The following is a 16,844-nucleotide window of genomic DNA, read 5'->3' as shown; positions in this document are numbered from 1 at the left end:
AGGGGAGGCCAATCGAGGGGAAGTTCCTTCCCCAAAGGGGCAAAGCGCCGGCCGGTGACTCCAAACCCTCGAACTCAGATTGCCGTCGTGGCAGTTTGAGTCCGTGCTCTAACCATCGGCCACCCCCCTTTAAAATTTTTTATATATTATATATAATTTTATATATATATAATATATAAAATATATAATATATATATATATATATATATATATATATATATATATATATATTATATATATATATAGATATATATATTATATATATATATATATATATATATTATATATATATATATATATATCTATATATAAACGAATATGTGCACACACACACACACTCACAACACACACACACCCACCACCACCACAACACAACACACACACACACACACACACACACACACACACACACACACACACACACACACACACACCACACACACCACACACACACACACACACTCACACACACAACACACACACAAACAAACAAAAACACACACACACAACACACACACAAACAAACACACACACAAACACACACACACACACACACACCACACACACACACAGGCATCATATATATATATATATATATATATATATATATATATATATATATATATATATATATATATATATATATGTATGTACCATATATACATATTATATATATATATATATATATATATATATATAATATATATATATAAATATATGTATATACATACATATAATTTATATATCAATATATATATATATATAACTATATATATATCTATATCATATATATATATATATGATATATTATATACTATATATATATATCATTATATATATATATATATATGATTATATATATATCTATTATATATATCATTTATCTATGATATATATTATCATATATATATATTATATATATAATAATATATATATATAATAATATATATTAATATAATATATAAAATAAAATAATAATATAAAATAATATATTAATAATATTAAATATAATACATATAAATTTTCAACAAAAAGCGACACCCCCAAGGGACCCCTAAATTAAAATATAAAAAATTTTTTTTAAAAATATTAATTTTCATAAAATATCTCTCTTCTTCTAACCTTATCTTTTTCCCCACTATATATATATCCCCTTTTCCCCCCTTTACCCTACTATTATCCTTTTTCTATTTTCTCAAATTTCCTATTTAATTTTCCATTAATATTCAAAATCTAATTCACCCTCCCTACCAATTAAACCCCCTCCTTCTTCCCCCCCAGGCTCCCCCCTGAAACCCCTCCCCAAAAATTAAACAAATTTCTATATTTTCCTTTCCCCTCTTTTAAAATCCTTTTTAAAAATACCCCCGGGGGCCTGGTAAATGGTTTATAATTAAATTTTAAATTTATATATTTTAAAAATAAAAAGGACCCCTTTTATATTGTAACCCCCCTCCCCCCAATGGAATTTATCCCCCTTTTTTAAACCGGGAACCATTAAAAACCCAGGGAAAGGCCCCAAAAATGTTAAAATGGTTTCTTACCTCCAAAACATTACCCTTTCCCACCCAAGAAAAGCCAAAATGGGTCCCCCCGGGGCACTCCAAATTTTTAAATTAAATTAAGAATGTTATATTTTATGAATAATAATAATAATTAAATTAAAATAAAATTAAATAATATATTTATAAATAGATAAAACCCCCCCACACGAAAAAAAATTTTTAACTATTTTCAGGTTTTTAATTTATATGGAAGTAATTATTTACCTTCAATTATTATTTATAATATCATCCTTTTCCTTTTTCCACTTAAAGCTTCATTTTCTCTGCATTCTAATAAATAATTTTAAAAACCAAAAAAACGAACCTCTTTAAATAAAGATAAATATCCATTATATATATTTTCCCCTATTAATATATATATATATTATATATTTTTTATATATATATATATCTATTAAATTTATATATATTATATTTATATATCATAAAATCTTCTTTTAATTCTAATTATTTATATATTAATTTTAAAATAATATTATTATAATAAAAATATTTAATAAAATTTTGGTTCTTTTTATATATAATTAAAATAAAAATTTTTAAAAACCCTATTTTTATAAATTTTGGGGGCAAAACTCTTTCCCTAAATATATTATTCCAAAATATAAATAATTAAAAATATTAATTTGGGGGGAGGCTTAATTGAGGGGTTGGGGCCCTTTCCCCTATTAAAAAAGGGAAAGGGAAAATTTTTGTTTAAAAATTTTGGGGGCATCCCAATGGCATCAAAACCGACACAAACACCCCCCCCAACACTAAACCAAACAAAAAAAGTAAATTTTTATTATAATTAAGAAATTTATTTAAAAAAAATATTTTGGGATAATTATTAACAAAATAATAATCAAACAAAACCAACAAACCAAAAAAAAAACCATTTTTCTATATTTATATAAAATATATTTTGATATATTTTTTTTATATATTTTCCTCTTTATTACCCCATATTATTTTATACCCCCGAAGTATATTATTATAACATCTTATTATTTTTTATTTTTTTTCTTTTTCATTTAAATTTTTTTGGTGTGTGTGTGTGTGTGTGTGTTTGTTTGCTTCTTTTGGTTATTTTCTTCTATCTTCAATTCCCCCCTCCCCCCCTTTTTGGGGCCCGTCTATTCCCCCATTCCCCCATTTTTTCCCTTTGCCCCTTCCCCAAAAATCAAAACCCCCCTGCCCCTAACTTATTTAAAGGGAACCCACCCTAAATCGAATCTCATACATTGTGATTTTTTAGTAAATAATTTATGGGGTGTATGTTGTGTGGGGTTATGTATATATATATTTTTAATTTTATAATAATTAATATTTATATTTTATTTTATATATATATATATCTTTATATGTCTATATTTTAAATTTTAAATTCATATATATTATATATATAATTTATATATATTATAATTATTATTATTTTGTGTGTGTGTGTGTGTGTTGTCATGTTACCCCCCACACCCCACACCCCACACCCCCACCCCCCCACAACACACAAAAAACAAAACCCCATTATATTATATTATATAGGTTTTTATATATTTTCCGTTATTTTAAAACCTATTTATAAAATTATTAATTAATATATATATTTTTATTTTTAATTTTATATTTTTTATATATGTATATTTTTATAATATATATATAAAATATTATATATATTTTTGTGGTGTGGGGGTGTTGTGGTGGGGTGCGTTTTTTTTGTGTGTGGGGTGTGTTTTTGTGTGTGGTGGGGTGTTTGTGTTTTGGTGTGTGTTGGGTTTGGTGTGTGTATTCCATTATCAATTTTTATCCCCTCCCCTCTATCTTTTCTTTTTTTTAATAATATATAATCTCTTTTTTATCCCCCTTTATATTTTTTATACACGCTTTTTCTTCTGCTCAAAATTTCCCCCCAAAGGGTTGATTGTTTGGTTTTTGTTTACATGGGAATATATTTTTTGTTTTTCCAATTTTCTTACCCCTATGAGGCGGCCTCACTTATTTTTTTCAAACATATTTTATAAATACGGCCGAAATAAAAGCTTTTCAGAAAAGAAAAAAAAAAAGTTAAAATTGAGAAATCCTGGGAAAAAATAGGGAAAGGGAGGAGAGATTTTTCTAACTGGTTTATCAATATGAACCAGGTTTAAAAAGACGATTGGGAAATTAAAGAAATTCACGGGGAACGCTCAAAATCTTTTAAAAATTGAATTTATTAATAAAATGGCTTGGGGATTGGGGCTTTTTTCAACATATTTCCCAGTTTTTAAATGCACCCAATGTGTTTGATTATTTGGGTAGTTCTAAAATAAAGAAATTTTTTTAGGTTTTTTTAATGTTAAAATCCCACTTTCTAATGTAAATTTACTAACAAAGCCACAAAAAAAAATTTTTTTTGTTTTGAAATCATTAAATTTTAAATTTTCTTTTAAAAGGGGGTGAATACAATCTTGATTGGAAGGTACGTTTCTATTTTTTAACTTTCCTACGTAATCGGCTGTTTTGCAGTTCTTTCTTTTCCCTTTCCTTAATCCGAAATTTTAAAAATTTTTAAAGGGACTTTTTTCTTGAAAAAGTTTTTTGGGAAAGACACACCTGATTCTCAAGAATGAAGTTCCTTAGACTTAAAAATTAAAACCCTTTTTTCCTGTGTTTTTCTGTCTACTCACTTCTTCAGCTAAATACTTTATTGTCATTGCTCTTTGGGGGGATGATTCATGCTCAGGGTGATGTTTAAGCAAAGGTGTTTTGCCTAATAGTGTTAAGTGGTTTTTGAAATTTAAATTTAAAATTAAACTGCCACGTCAGCAGATCAAAGGGCATTACGGCGAATCCCTTTTTAAAAAAGAAATTTTTAAAAAGTTTAAAATTTTTAAAAAACATTACAAATATCTTAGAGTAAACAAAAAATTATGGTATGTTTTGGGGTAGATGTATAAAATACTACACAAAACACACACACACACTTACATATAAAATACAAATTAAAATATAATATATAATATATTTTATAATAAAATATATATATAAATATATAAAAATATAGTTTTGTGTGGGGGTGTGTGTGTGGGGGTGTGTGGGGGGGGGGGGTGGGGGTTTTGGGGTGTGTGGGGGGGTGGGGGGGGTTTGGGGGTTGTGTGTGTGTGTGTGTGTGTGTGTGTATTTTTTGTGTACCTGTATATAGTACATAAACAAACCAACACACCCCACACACACCACACAACAAAACACCAAAAAATTTTATATTAATTATATATATATTATATATAAAAGGTATATATATTATTTTAAAGGGTTGTGTTTGGGGGTGTTTTGTGTGTGGTTTTGGGTGGTGTGGTTTTGTGTGTTTTGGGATTATTAAAATTTCATTACACCCCCACACACACACACACACCCCACACACACAACACACCACACACACACACACACACACACACCCCACACAAAACACACACACAAACAAACAAAACACACACAAAATGTACCATCGTTAAAGGATCTTTGGGATCCCTTACAGGGCCCCTTTACTTTTTAAACCATCATCCCCCCATTGGGCTTTTTGTTTTTCCCCTTCTTTGTCCCTTTTTAATGCCAAAATTCCCAAATTTTCGGGGTTTGGGTGGGTGATTTCACCCCAAATTCCCAAACTCCCCAAGGGTGAGCAACCCCCCTTGGCCTTCTGTCAGCTCGCTCATTCCCACTAATACCAAAAATGGCTTGGGACCCAATGCATTTTTCTTTTTTTTGTGTTGACATCATTGCAAGGCCCAAACTTGAACCTTTCCCCACTTTTGGTTTATGAGTTTTAAATCTTTTTTATTGCTTTTCAAGGCACTACGAATCACAATATTTTCACAATAGAAACCCCGGGTTTTTTGATCATTATCCCTCCCTTTAAATGGGTGCAAGGATGGCCTTTAAATCTTGCAGGGGAAGAACGACTGTTTTTGAAAAGCCCGCCAATACTTCCTTCGGGTCACCCGCTGCAAAAACCCCCACCATTTCAGATTTCGAACCATCTGTATACATTGGGATCTGGTCCAAAAGAAAAGTCGAAGAATCTCTCTCCCCCGAAATTCGGGTTCAACTCTCCCCCCCTTTCCCCAATTTCCGTCAATCCCAGCCGACTTGATTAGTCCCAAAGGGGGTAAATTTGGGGGGTTCCAACACCCGAACCCTTTGTGAAAACCTTTAAAAATTTAAACTTTCCCCAAGATTCCTTTTTCTCCTAAACCTAGGGAAACGGCTATCCTCAAGTGGGTTGAAAAAGCAATCTGGAAAGTAGGAATCCTTTAAACCCTTTGTAGTCTTTGGGTTTTAAATCAGGGTTTATGTAGTCCCCCCGGGGTAAAAGAAAAAGAAAGGTTCTCCAAATTTTGCATACAGGGAATCCAAAAGTTTAAAACCTGAAAGCCCCAAAACAAAATTTTTGAATTTGCCCTTCCCTTATGATCCAAAATCCGGAAACAGTGGAATTTCGATGAAACCCCACATCCATTTTTAAACTTACTTTCGTAAGCGCCCCATTTAAAATCGCGAAAGCGTTTTTTTGGTTCCCCCCAAATTTTATGTGAAAAAATCCTAAAAAGGGATAGCCCAAAGGGGAGGCTAACTTTGCATATCGGACTTTTTCCTTAAAAACTGCAAAAAACAAGCACTTTTGTAGCCTTCATTTTTAACTGTTTGTGTGAGAACCCCCATGTAAGCCCTTTTTTTCAAAAAAAGACCCCAAGTACTTCACCTCTTGGAAAAAATTGCAAATGGGTTTGCCCCCCTAAAAAGAGTGAAAGGTTGGGAAATTTTCCCCCCGTCTGTGGAAATGAAAAAGGGCCCTGGTTTTTTGATGGGAGAAAATTTGAACCCTGATATGTTGTCCCTTTACAACCTGATTTATTCGCCTGCATTGGGCCCCTTTCACATCCCGTAAACTTCCTTTCCCCCGCATAAAATGTAAAATCATCCACCCTACCAAACATGAACAGCACTTGGGAAAAACCCCTTTTCAAAGTCATTTATAGCAATGGAAAAAAGGTCCAAACCCTTAAACACTCCTTTGTGGGCTATTCTAGTTGCCCTTTCCCGGTTAGAAAAACTTTTTTCCTACCCAACTCTAAACTTCCTGTTTAGCAAGGGGGGGTTTTTTATGAAGGTAGGGGAAATGCTTCCCTCAAACCAAGTCTAAAACCCCCTTTTAAAAGTATGCCATTCTTCCCGAAATAGTTAAAAAAAAAAACGGGGAAGGGCCTTTTTAAAGGGCAAAAAAAGAAGGTAAAATGTGATGTCAACCCGTCCCAAAAAAATTCTGTATAGCCCTTTTCCCTCCTTTTAAGTGCTCCCGTGGTTTGATCTCAAACTTCTAAACCCCCCTTTTCCCTTTTTGGCACCAATTTTAACATTTTAATTTACCCTTTTTTTTTCCATCAGCTTGCAAATGCAGCTGGTGAAGAAAATTGGGGCCTTTTAAATTTCCCGGGGTGGAAGGGATCCTTCGGGTTTTTGGAACGGGAAAGTTATAGCCCTTTTCCTTTTTTGTGGAGGCACTGTTTTCCCCGCCATAGGGCCCCATTGAAAAGGTCCAAAAGGAAATTCTGGGAGGGTCTCCGATAAGTTGGATTCATTTGGTATGGAATATTCGACTCCCTGGGGCCAGTTTCCCTTAAAAGCAACTTTCAAAGGGACGGCCATCTTTCCTTTTCGCAAAAAATGGGGAATTTTTATGGCCAAAAATTTCCCGCTTCATTTCCCAAATGGGGGGGGGAAAACCCCTGGGTGTCGTTCCCCGTTCAGCCCAAAAAGGGGGGAATCAAAAACAGTGTAACATGCTCCGAGGGGCCCTCTCTGCCATGGAATTTTTGCAGCTCATTTAAAAAAATCTTTTTGTCCCGTGTTGATTAATTAAACTATTTTTCAAAAGCAGGTTGGGGGACAGTTTATGCTCTTTCCCCGTTTCTTAAAGCAACCCTTTTCCCTACCCGGGTAAGGGGGCCCAGAGTTTTAAACAAGGGGGAAATCTTTTTCATGAAAGTCTTTTTTGACCTCCCTTTTGGCCAAATCGCATGGCCTTGGCTCGGGGCTTTTTTTAATGGGGTCAAGGTTACAAACGCTGGGGGAAAAATTTTCCCAAATGCCCTTTAAAGCAAACTTTAAAAAGCTTGTGGCATTTTAAACACACCAAACCCGGGGAACCCCCAGGGCGACGGTAAAGCCTTTCTACTTTTTTTGGGGGGCTTCTTCTTTCAAGGTTACTTTTGGATGTGAAGTGACTAACCCCATCTTTGGAAAACCCGGGAAATCATTCACCCAGATATTTAATACCTTCAGTTGATCTAAAAAACTTTTCCAGTCCCCCATGTTCAAGTCGCCCTCTTGGGGACTCCATTGGCTTGGGAAAACCCTTCACCTTTCCGCAAAAATATTGGAAAATGGTCACTTATATGAAAGCGCCCCATGGGCCGGCCCAATGAAATTCAGCCCGTGAATTTAGAGGGGGCCAATTTTAAAGGTCCCAATTTGGAAATGCCCCCTTTTAAATTGGGAAAGTGGGGGAGTGTTCTGCTCAGTTAAAAAACTGTATCTACTCTTAAGAACAAGGACCCCCAAGGCCCCCTTTCCCCGAGGGGTTTCAAAAAAGTTTCTCCCCCAAGGGGGTGATGCCGACCCTTGAAATCTCCCAAGATTGAAACTATTGGCATCCCGCCAAGTAGAATTTTTCCAGATCATCTTTTGTTTTAGTTATTTTTGGAGGAGGTAGATGCAACCTTGTAACGTCCCTGCCAACCTATTTTCAAGGGGTTTTTACCGGCAGTGTTTTTCTGCAGTGGATAGCCCTGGAAGGAAATATCCCGACGTACCCTTACTAATTTTCTCCCCCCATGGGGGGCCTTATCAAACCTCCCATAATGGGCTTGAATTTGGAAACCTCTCAGGGAAAAAAGACGATTTTCCCTGGTTTTCCCAATCTCCCAGTAGGGATCCCAAAAAATGGGTTTTCATAAGCTGTCCGACTTGCCCGTTTTTTCCCATTTTGCATGAATTCCCTGACGTTCCATTTGATTTGGGTATTCAGGGTTCCCTTTTAAAATTAAACCCCTTTTTAAAAAGGGGTTTTGGGAACACCTGTTGGGCAAAATTTGCCCCAAAACCTTTTGTTAAAGCTGGCCCTTTAAAGGGTATTGGGAGGGAAACTTTTGAGGGGGTTTTTTTACCCAAAGGGAAATAGTTTCCCCCAGGGTTTCCTTTTTTACAGGCTTAGGTTTTCTTTGCCTGGGCAAAAGGGGGGACCTGAGCCTTTGCTTCAGGGGGATTCTGCCTGCATTTTGGGGCCCCTGGGATGTGGGGGCAGCTGGAGCTTCCCCCATTGAGGCCCCCCGGGGCCCTGCCTTACGGGTCCAAAAACCCCCCTTTAAAAAGAGTATTTTTTTAAAAGGCTCAGGATTTCCTTTTATGCCAGGGGCAAAGGGCGTCTTGGCCTTTTCTTTCAGGGGGAATTTTTGCCCCTTTTAATTCCGGTGGCCCCCGTGGGTTTTGGTGGGAGCTGGAGCTTCCCCCATTTATGGGCCCCTTTGGAAAACCCCGCCCGACGGGTCCAAAACCCAAATTTGAAAAAAGATTCCTTTTTTAAAAAGGCCCCAGGGGTTTCCCTTTTCCCCGGGCAAAAGGGGGTATCTGAGCCTTTGGGTTCAGGGCCCTTCTGCCCCAGCAGCATAGGGCCCTTTGGGAAATAGTGGCAATGGGCTGTCCCGTTGAGGCCTCTGGGGCCTTACCCCGATGGCTCCAAAAACCTTACTTTTGGAGGGGGATTTTCCCCTGACCCCCCTTTACTTTCCCACTCCGTTTTTGGTTTTAACAATTTACCAGAAAGGAGTTTTTAGCATTGGGGGTGGGTTTAAAGGGGAAGGGGAGAGTATGTGGTTTTAAAAAAGCCCGGGGGGCAAGGGGGGTTTTGTTTAAGGGGCTTACTGCCTTCCCCGTTGCAGCTGCTACCGCTTGGGTAGTCCCAGTGCGAAAAAGGACCCGCTCTGCTTAAACCCCCCCCTGCCAGTTCCCAGCCTCTCCTCATCGCCCGGGGTTCTGGGGTGGCCCCCTCAGGGGGCCCCCCATAGAAATTGGGCTCCTTGCCCGGGTTTCAGGCTAAACTGTGGGGAAAATTGGAGCGCAGGAGGCCCCCGAGGGATGGATTCCATGGGCCCCCCGGGGGGGGGAAAGCCCTGGCTCCAAAACCAACTCCCGCCCCCCAAAAGCTGGGGGTTTTGGGCCTTGCCAAAAACCCCCTCCCTCCCCCAAAAAAACATGGATTATTGGCCTAATAGCAGGCCCATAACCAGTTTAAAATAAGGGGCTGAAAGGGATGTGGGGGTAGCCTTCCTTTTCCCAGTTTTTCAGGAAGGGGGCCAAAGGGCTTGTCCTTTTTCACCAACTAAATTTTTAGCCCCTACATGGACCCGGATAATGGCAAGCCTTCCCAAAAATCAGTGAGGAAAAACACTGGGGAATATCAGACAATGACTTTGCAAAAAAATGTTGCTACCCTCTGAGTTCTGGAATCCTTTGGGGGCCGGGGTCTTTATGCATTTGAAAAATGGGCAAAGCCCTTTTGGGCCCAAGGGGTCCCTTAACGAAGACCCCAAAATTCAGGGCTTTGGGGGGGCCCTTTTTTGGGGAAAAAAAAAAAAACCCTTTTTGAAACCTTTCTTGCCCGTGAGGGGTTGAAGTCCAGAAGCTTTGCATAAACCTTTTGGGAAGGGGGTTTCCATAAACTTTTGGGGTGTCAGACCAAGAATCGTAGACAGATTGGTCTGGGAGCAGGGCCCTGAAATCGATTTACAAAAACTTTGGTGATGTCGGGACCCTTTTGGAAAAACCAACTCCCTTTCTTCAAGGCCTTGATACTGTCAGTTTGATACTTTTTAAAAAAGTCTCTTTTCCGGATCATCGGGAAAGGGGCATGGGGTCCAACCGACGGTTTCCCAGCCCTAGAAACCCCTTTTCTTAAAATGTCTTGGGGTCGCCCAAATCCGGCTATATGGGCACTTAGGGTCATTTCCCCTTTTTGGGTGCCCCGCCTATCAGATTTTCCTCTCAGACAATCCCCGGATGTAGGGGGGCCCCCTGGTACGGGGCCTGGGGGGCAAATTTGGGTTTGGGCAGCTTGATGGGGACCCTTTGAAGGGGCCGATTAACCCCCACTTAAAGTAAAATTTAGTGGACCTGGAGCATGGGGATCACTATTGTTAGAATCATCACTATAAATATGAAAAAATACGTTCCCCTTTAGGGACTGTAGATGTAAAAACCCTGATAGTGGGACATAAAAAGGGAAGACAAACCCCCAATTTGTGAAAAATATTCCGAAAAAACGTATTTTTAAGGCATTTTATAGCCCCTTGCTATGTTTTCATGTTTCCCCTTTTCTACTTATCTGTCCCCTTTATTGATATTTTCTTATCATTTCACCTTTACTTCTCTGTCTTGTTTGCTTCCCTTTTTTTTTGGTATTTGCCTTTTCGGCTAAATTCTTTATTCATTTCCCTTAAAGGGTTACAAATTTTTTTTAAAATTTTGACTAAAATAAAAAAACCCCTTTCCCTTAATTCTTATCTCTGACCTCAGCATTTCATAAAATAAATAATCCCTTATTTAAATCGGACTTTTTTGGCCGCAAAGGTGTAAAAAGTTTTGGGGCCCTCAATTTCCCTTTTTCTTTTTCGAATTTCCCTAAAAATGGTTCCTTTTGAGGAACATATGGGGGCCGTGGCGAAACCTTATTTCCCCATGAAAGTTCCCTTATTCCCCCCCTCGTACCCCCCCCCCCCCCCCTGACCTACTATGTACTTTTCCGAAAGTTCCCGCAAACCGGGGTTTAAAACCCCCTTGCAAGGGGGATGAAAAAAAAAAAAAAAAAAAAAAAAAAAAAAAAATAAAGGGGGGGAAAAAACAAAACCCAAAGTAAAACACTGTCCCTTTTTTAGAAAAAGGGGAAACCCTAAATTTCCCTCAAAAATCTTTTTAAAAAATTTGGGGGGTCCTTCACCCGCACGAAAAGGGAAAAAGGGGGAATAAACCAAAGGGAAATTTCCTTTTTTTCCCCTAACCTCCGTGTTTTGTTTTAAGAAGGGGGACTGGATAAAGTTTTTTTTTTTTTCTTTACGTGCTGTTTTTGCCTCTTCTTTCCCCAAAAAACGTTCCGGTCTAAAACCCCCCGGGATCTTTTTTCCTCTCGTACCAATTTTTTTAAACCAGTACTGAACCGGAAAATCACCACAATAATGGAGATATAAAGGGTTTGGAAAGTGTAAAAAGGGGGGATTTTAAAATAAGTCTTTAGTTTTTCCCCTTTCCCCATCTACTCATTCCCTCTACTGGGTATCCATTCGCTTTTTACATCTTATAATTTCCCGGTAATTTTTTTTCCAAAATTACTCCCCCCATTAAAGGTTTGGGTTTTTTGATTTTGAATTGGAAATTTTTTATAAATTTTTGCAAAAAAAAATACCTTCATAAAAAACGCAAAACACAAAACTTAAACGAAATTTGTATTTGGCCTTAAACCCTGTACTTGACTTTAAAAAAAGAAGGTAGTTTTTCCGGGAAATTTTACGTTGTTTTTTAAAGCGGTTTTTACCACTAAAAATGAAAGTGAGTATAAAAGATAGATTTTATGAAAATCAAAGGGAAAGTAAGTAAACTTAAAACACTTCAAGACATTCTTCTAGTCGACCATAATCTTTCACAAAAAAAAAATATAAAAATTTCATATATTATTTTGGGGAAAAATTTTATTTTTTTTTAATTTTTTTTTTTTTTTATTGTGTGGTTGGTGTGTGTGTTGGGTGTGTTGGTGTGTGTTTGTTTTGGGGTGTGTGTGTGGTGTGGTGTTTGTTGTGGGTTAAATATATATATTTTTTATATATATAATATATTATATATTATATATATATATATATCATATATTTTTATATATATATATTATATTTTAAAAAACCTATATTATATATAAATATATATTTATAATTTATATTTTATAATTAGTTTTTATGTATTTACAAAAACCCCACACACCACCACACACACAACATACCACACAAAACACACACACACACACACACAAAAACACCCCACACCACACACATTTTAAATAAAATATATATTATTATATATATATAAAATATTAAATTATAAAATAATTTTTATATATATATATTAAAATAGTAATTTTATTATATTTTTTATATAATATATAATAAAAATATATAAATATTATATATTAATATAAGTATATATATTATATTTATTATATATATAATTATATGTATATATTTTTTTAAAAATATATTATTTTAATATATTCTTCTTTTTTTTTAACGGTAGGTTTTATGTCTGACCCCCGTGGTCAATGCATGATAAATTAAATTTTTGTTTTTCATGTTGTGATTTCTCTTTAAATGAATACGTGGGGGGTCCCCCCGTTCCTTTTCCCCGGGGAGTGCCGGTTTCCTTTTTTTGGTAAATCATTTTCCCCTATTTAACCCGGGGTTGGGACCAGCACTGCTTTTTGGGGGGGCTTGGGGCCCCCCAGTGGCTTTGGAGGCAACGAGGTGGAAAATTCCTTTTCCCCAAAGGGGAAAAAACCGCGCCGGGCGGGGACTCAACCCCCCAACTCAGATTCCGTCGTGACAGTCTTGAGTCCGACGCTCTAAACCCCTTTTGGCCCCGCGCCCCTTTAATAATATACAATATATATAATTTTTATAAATATATATAAACAAATATTTTATATATATATATATATATATATATATTATATTATATATTACATATATATAAAGTTATTACACCCCACATACATATTAAAATTTTTTTTTTAATTCCCTATATATATATAAATATATAATATATTATATATTTTTAATATAATATATATTTTAAAATTTTAAAAATTTTAAATAAAAATATAATTTTATATAAAAAAATTTATATAATATTATATATATATTTTAAAAAAATAAAAAAAAACACACATTTAAATTTTTTTTTTTAAACGTTATGGGAAAAACCCCCTCCGACTTTTGTGCAGTGCCTACATTTTTTAAAAATATTTTATTATAAAATTTTATAAATATATAATATTATGATATATAAAAATTTTAATAAAATAAGGAGGAGAGAGGAAAAGAGAAAGAGAGGGAGAGAGGAGAGAGAGAAGAGAGGGGGATTTTTCCTCTGTTTTTTTTTCTTTTTTCTTTTTTTTTTTTTTTTTTTTTCCGTTTTTTTTTTTTTTTTTCTCTTTTTTCAATTTAATTTTCTTTCTTTTTTTTTCTTTTCCCTTTAATCCGTCCTTATCATATTTTTTAAAACCTTTTGCAAATATTTTCCCAGGTAAATTTATAGTTCTTTTGGGAAAAAAAAAAAACCCCAAAAAAAAACCCATCTCCCAAAAAAAAAGAAATATTTTGTATAATTTGCATATATTTATATACATAATTTCCGTTATTACTACACGTCTCGCTATGTCATTGTCACTGTGCCCTGTCTGAGCCATGCTATTCAAATTACAGCAGTTCCTAGCACAGGAATGGAGGGAAACCAACGTGGCTAATGATAAAGAGAAACGTCCATTAGTGTGATAGAAGAGAAGGCAGAGTGTGCTTGCAAGATGAACAGCGTCGCCTAATCAACCGTTGTAAGTCATTCTGCCTTCTTAAATCACTAGACAAATCTAATAACTTATCCTTGGCCTGCAGTCATTTTCTGTAAATTATAAGTAATTCTACTTGTCTTTGCCTTTCCATTTACTTCTGCAGGTCATTTTGCAAGGATATATGAGGATAATTGAAACGAAACCGGAGAACAGCGAAGGAAAAACATCAATAACAATGATAACAACAATAAAACAATACAAAAACGATAAATGGAAAAAAGTAATTATTGTCTGTACTAATGTTATCAGCCCCTACCCCAATTTATATTTTAGTATATTTTAAAAATCCACAAATACTTTATTAAATTTAAAAATCCCCCAGCTGGAAGGCAAATGACGTGTTTCCCGTACACACAGACCCGAACCTGTGTTTGAGGTTAATTTCTGACTTTTTGACCAAGGAAAAAGCGGGGAAGCGACGCTCACCTCACTTTACGTTTAAATTATTAGAAAAAAAGATCCGAATCTCAAACCCAAAACTCTGCGGTGAAGTTCTTAGGTTTTTCCCTATTACGTAACTGCGAAGCCGAAATAAAACAAAATTTTAACGTTAAAATACAAAATTTACTACGACGCCAACAATAAAAAGTTTTAAAAAAGACACCTTCTTTGGAATCCAATCTTCCGTACATCTCTGTTAATTTTGTCAAGTTTTTTTTGTCAAGAGCGTCTTATCTGGGCACACAACACGGCTGTATTATTTTCTTGTCTCTCCGATGCAGGCTTGTGTGTGCGTGTGTGTGTATGTGTGAGTGTATATATATATATATATATATATTATAATATTATATATAAAATATATATATATATATATATATATATATATAATATATTATATATATATATATATATATATATATAATTATATTAATATTATAATATAATGTGTGTGGTGTGTGTGTGTGTGTGTGTGTGTGTGTGTGTGTGTGGTGTGTGTGTTTGTTGTGTGTATATGATATTTATTTATATATATATATATATATATATATAATATTATTATATATATTATATTATATATATATTTATTATATATATGTATATATATATATATTATTGTGTGTGTGGTGTGTGTGTGTGTGGGTGTGTGTGGTGTGTGTGCGTGTGGTGTGCGTGTGTTTGCGTGTGTGTGTGTGAGTGTGTATATATATATATTATATATATATATATATATATATATATATATATATATATATATGTAATATATATTATATACTATAGACATACTATATATATAGTATATATATATATAATATATTATATATATTATATATATATATATTATAATACATAAAATTATATATATGTATGTATAACACACACACACACACACACACACCACACACACACACACACACTATACATATACATATACACTATATCATATATATATATATATTATATATATATATATATTATTATATATATATATAATATAATATATTATATATATATATATATAAAAAATATATATATATATATATACATATATATATATACATATATTATCTATCTATCTATCTATCTATCTATATCTATCTATCTATATCTATATATATATATATATATATATATATATATATATATATTACAATATATAATATATAATATATATAATATAATATATTACACATATGCATATGGGTTTTGTGTGTGTGTTGTATATATATATATGATATATATATAATATATATATATATATATATAATATATATATATATATATATATATAATATATGTGTGTGTGTGTGTGTGTTGTGTGTGTAATGTGGTGTGGGTGGTGTGTGTGTGTGTGGTGTGTGTGTGTGTGTGTGTGTGTGTGTGGTGTGTTTGTAGTATATAATATATATATATATTATATATTATATATATATATATATATATATATATATATATATATTATATATGTTAATATATATATATTATATAATATATATATATATTATATATATTTATATATATTATATATATATATATATATATATATATATATATATATATATATATACATACATATATATACATATATATTTGCAGAGATATGTGTGTGTGTGTGAGTATGTGTGCACACGGGCCTATAGCTGTCTATCAATCTAGGTATATGTATACATAAATATATAGTTTTATATATATATATATATATATATATATATATATATATATATATATATATATATATATATATATATATATATATACTTATCAGATTGTATATACGTAAACTGGCAGACAGAAATAGATATTGATAGACAGATATGGTATAAACTGAGTTTGATATCAATTTCGAGCCTTCCAGACTGCAAAACTAGCAAAAACTCCTCCTGATTTAATATAAGAGTCTCTTGCCCGTCTTATGAGATGCTGCTGCCACAAATTTCATCTCAGAGGAACTTGGGAAGGAGTTTCCTCGTGGTCTACAGGGGATAATATTTCTCCCTGAGATACAATTCGGTACTTCTTGACTTTATCATTGTGTTATACCTTTTTCTTTCAAATAATAATGATAATAATAATAATATTATTGTTATTGTTATTATTATGATGATGATTGAGCATGAAGATATCTGGTGTATTTTTTGGGGATAAAATTTAAAAAATTTTAATTTTTA

This window comes from Penaeus monodon, chromosome 35 (genome assembly GCF_015228065.2).
Source record: "Penaeus monodon isolate SGIC_2016 chromosome 35, NSTDA_Pmon_1, whole genome shotgun sequence".
Lineage (NCBI taxonomy): Eukaryota > Metazoa > Arthropoda > Malacostraca > Decapoda > Penaeidae > Penaeus > Penaeus monodon.
This window is presented reverse-complemented; position numbering follows the sequence as displayed.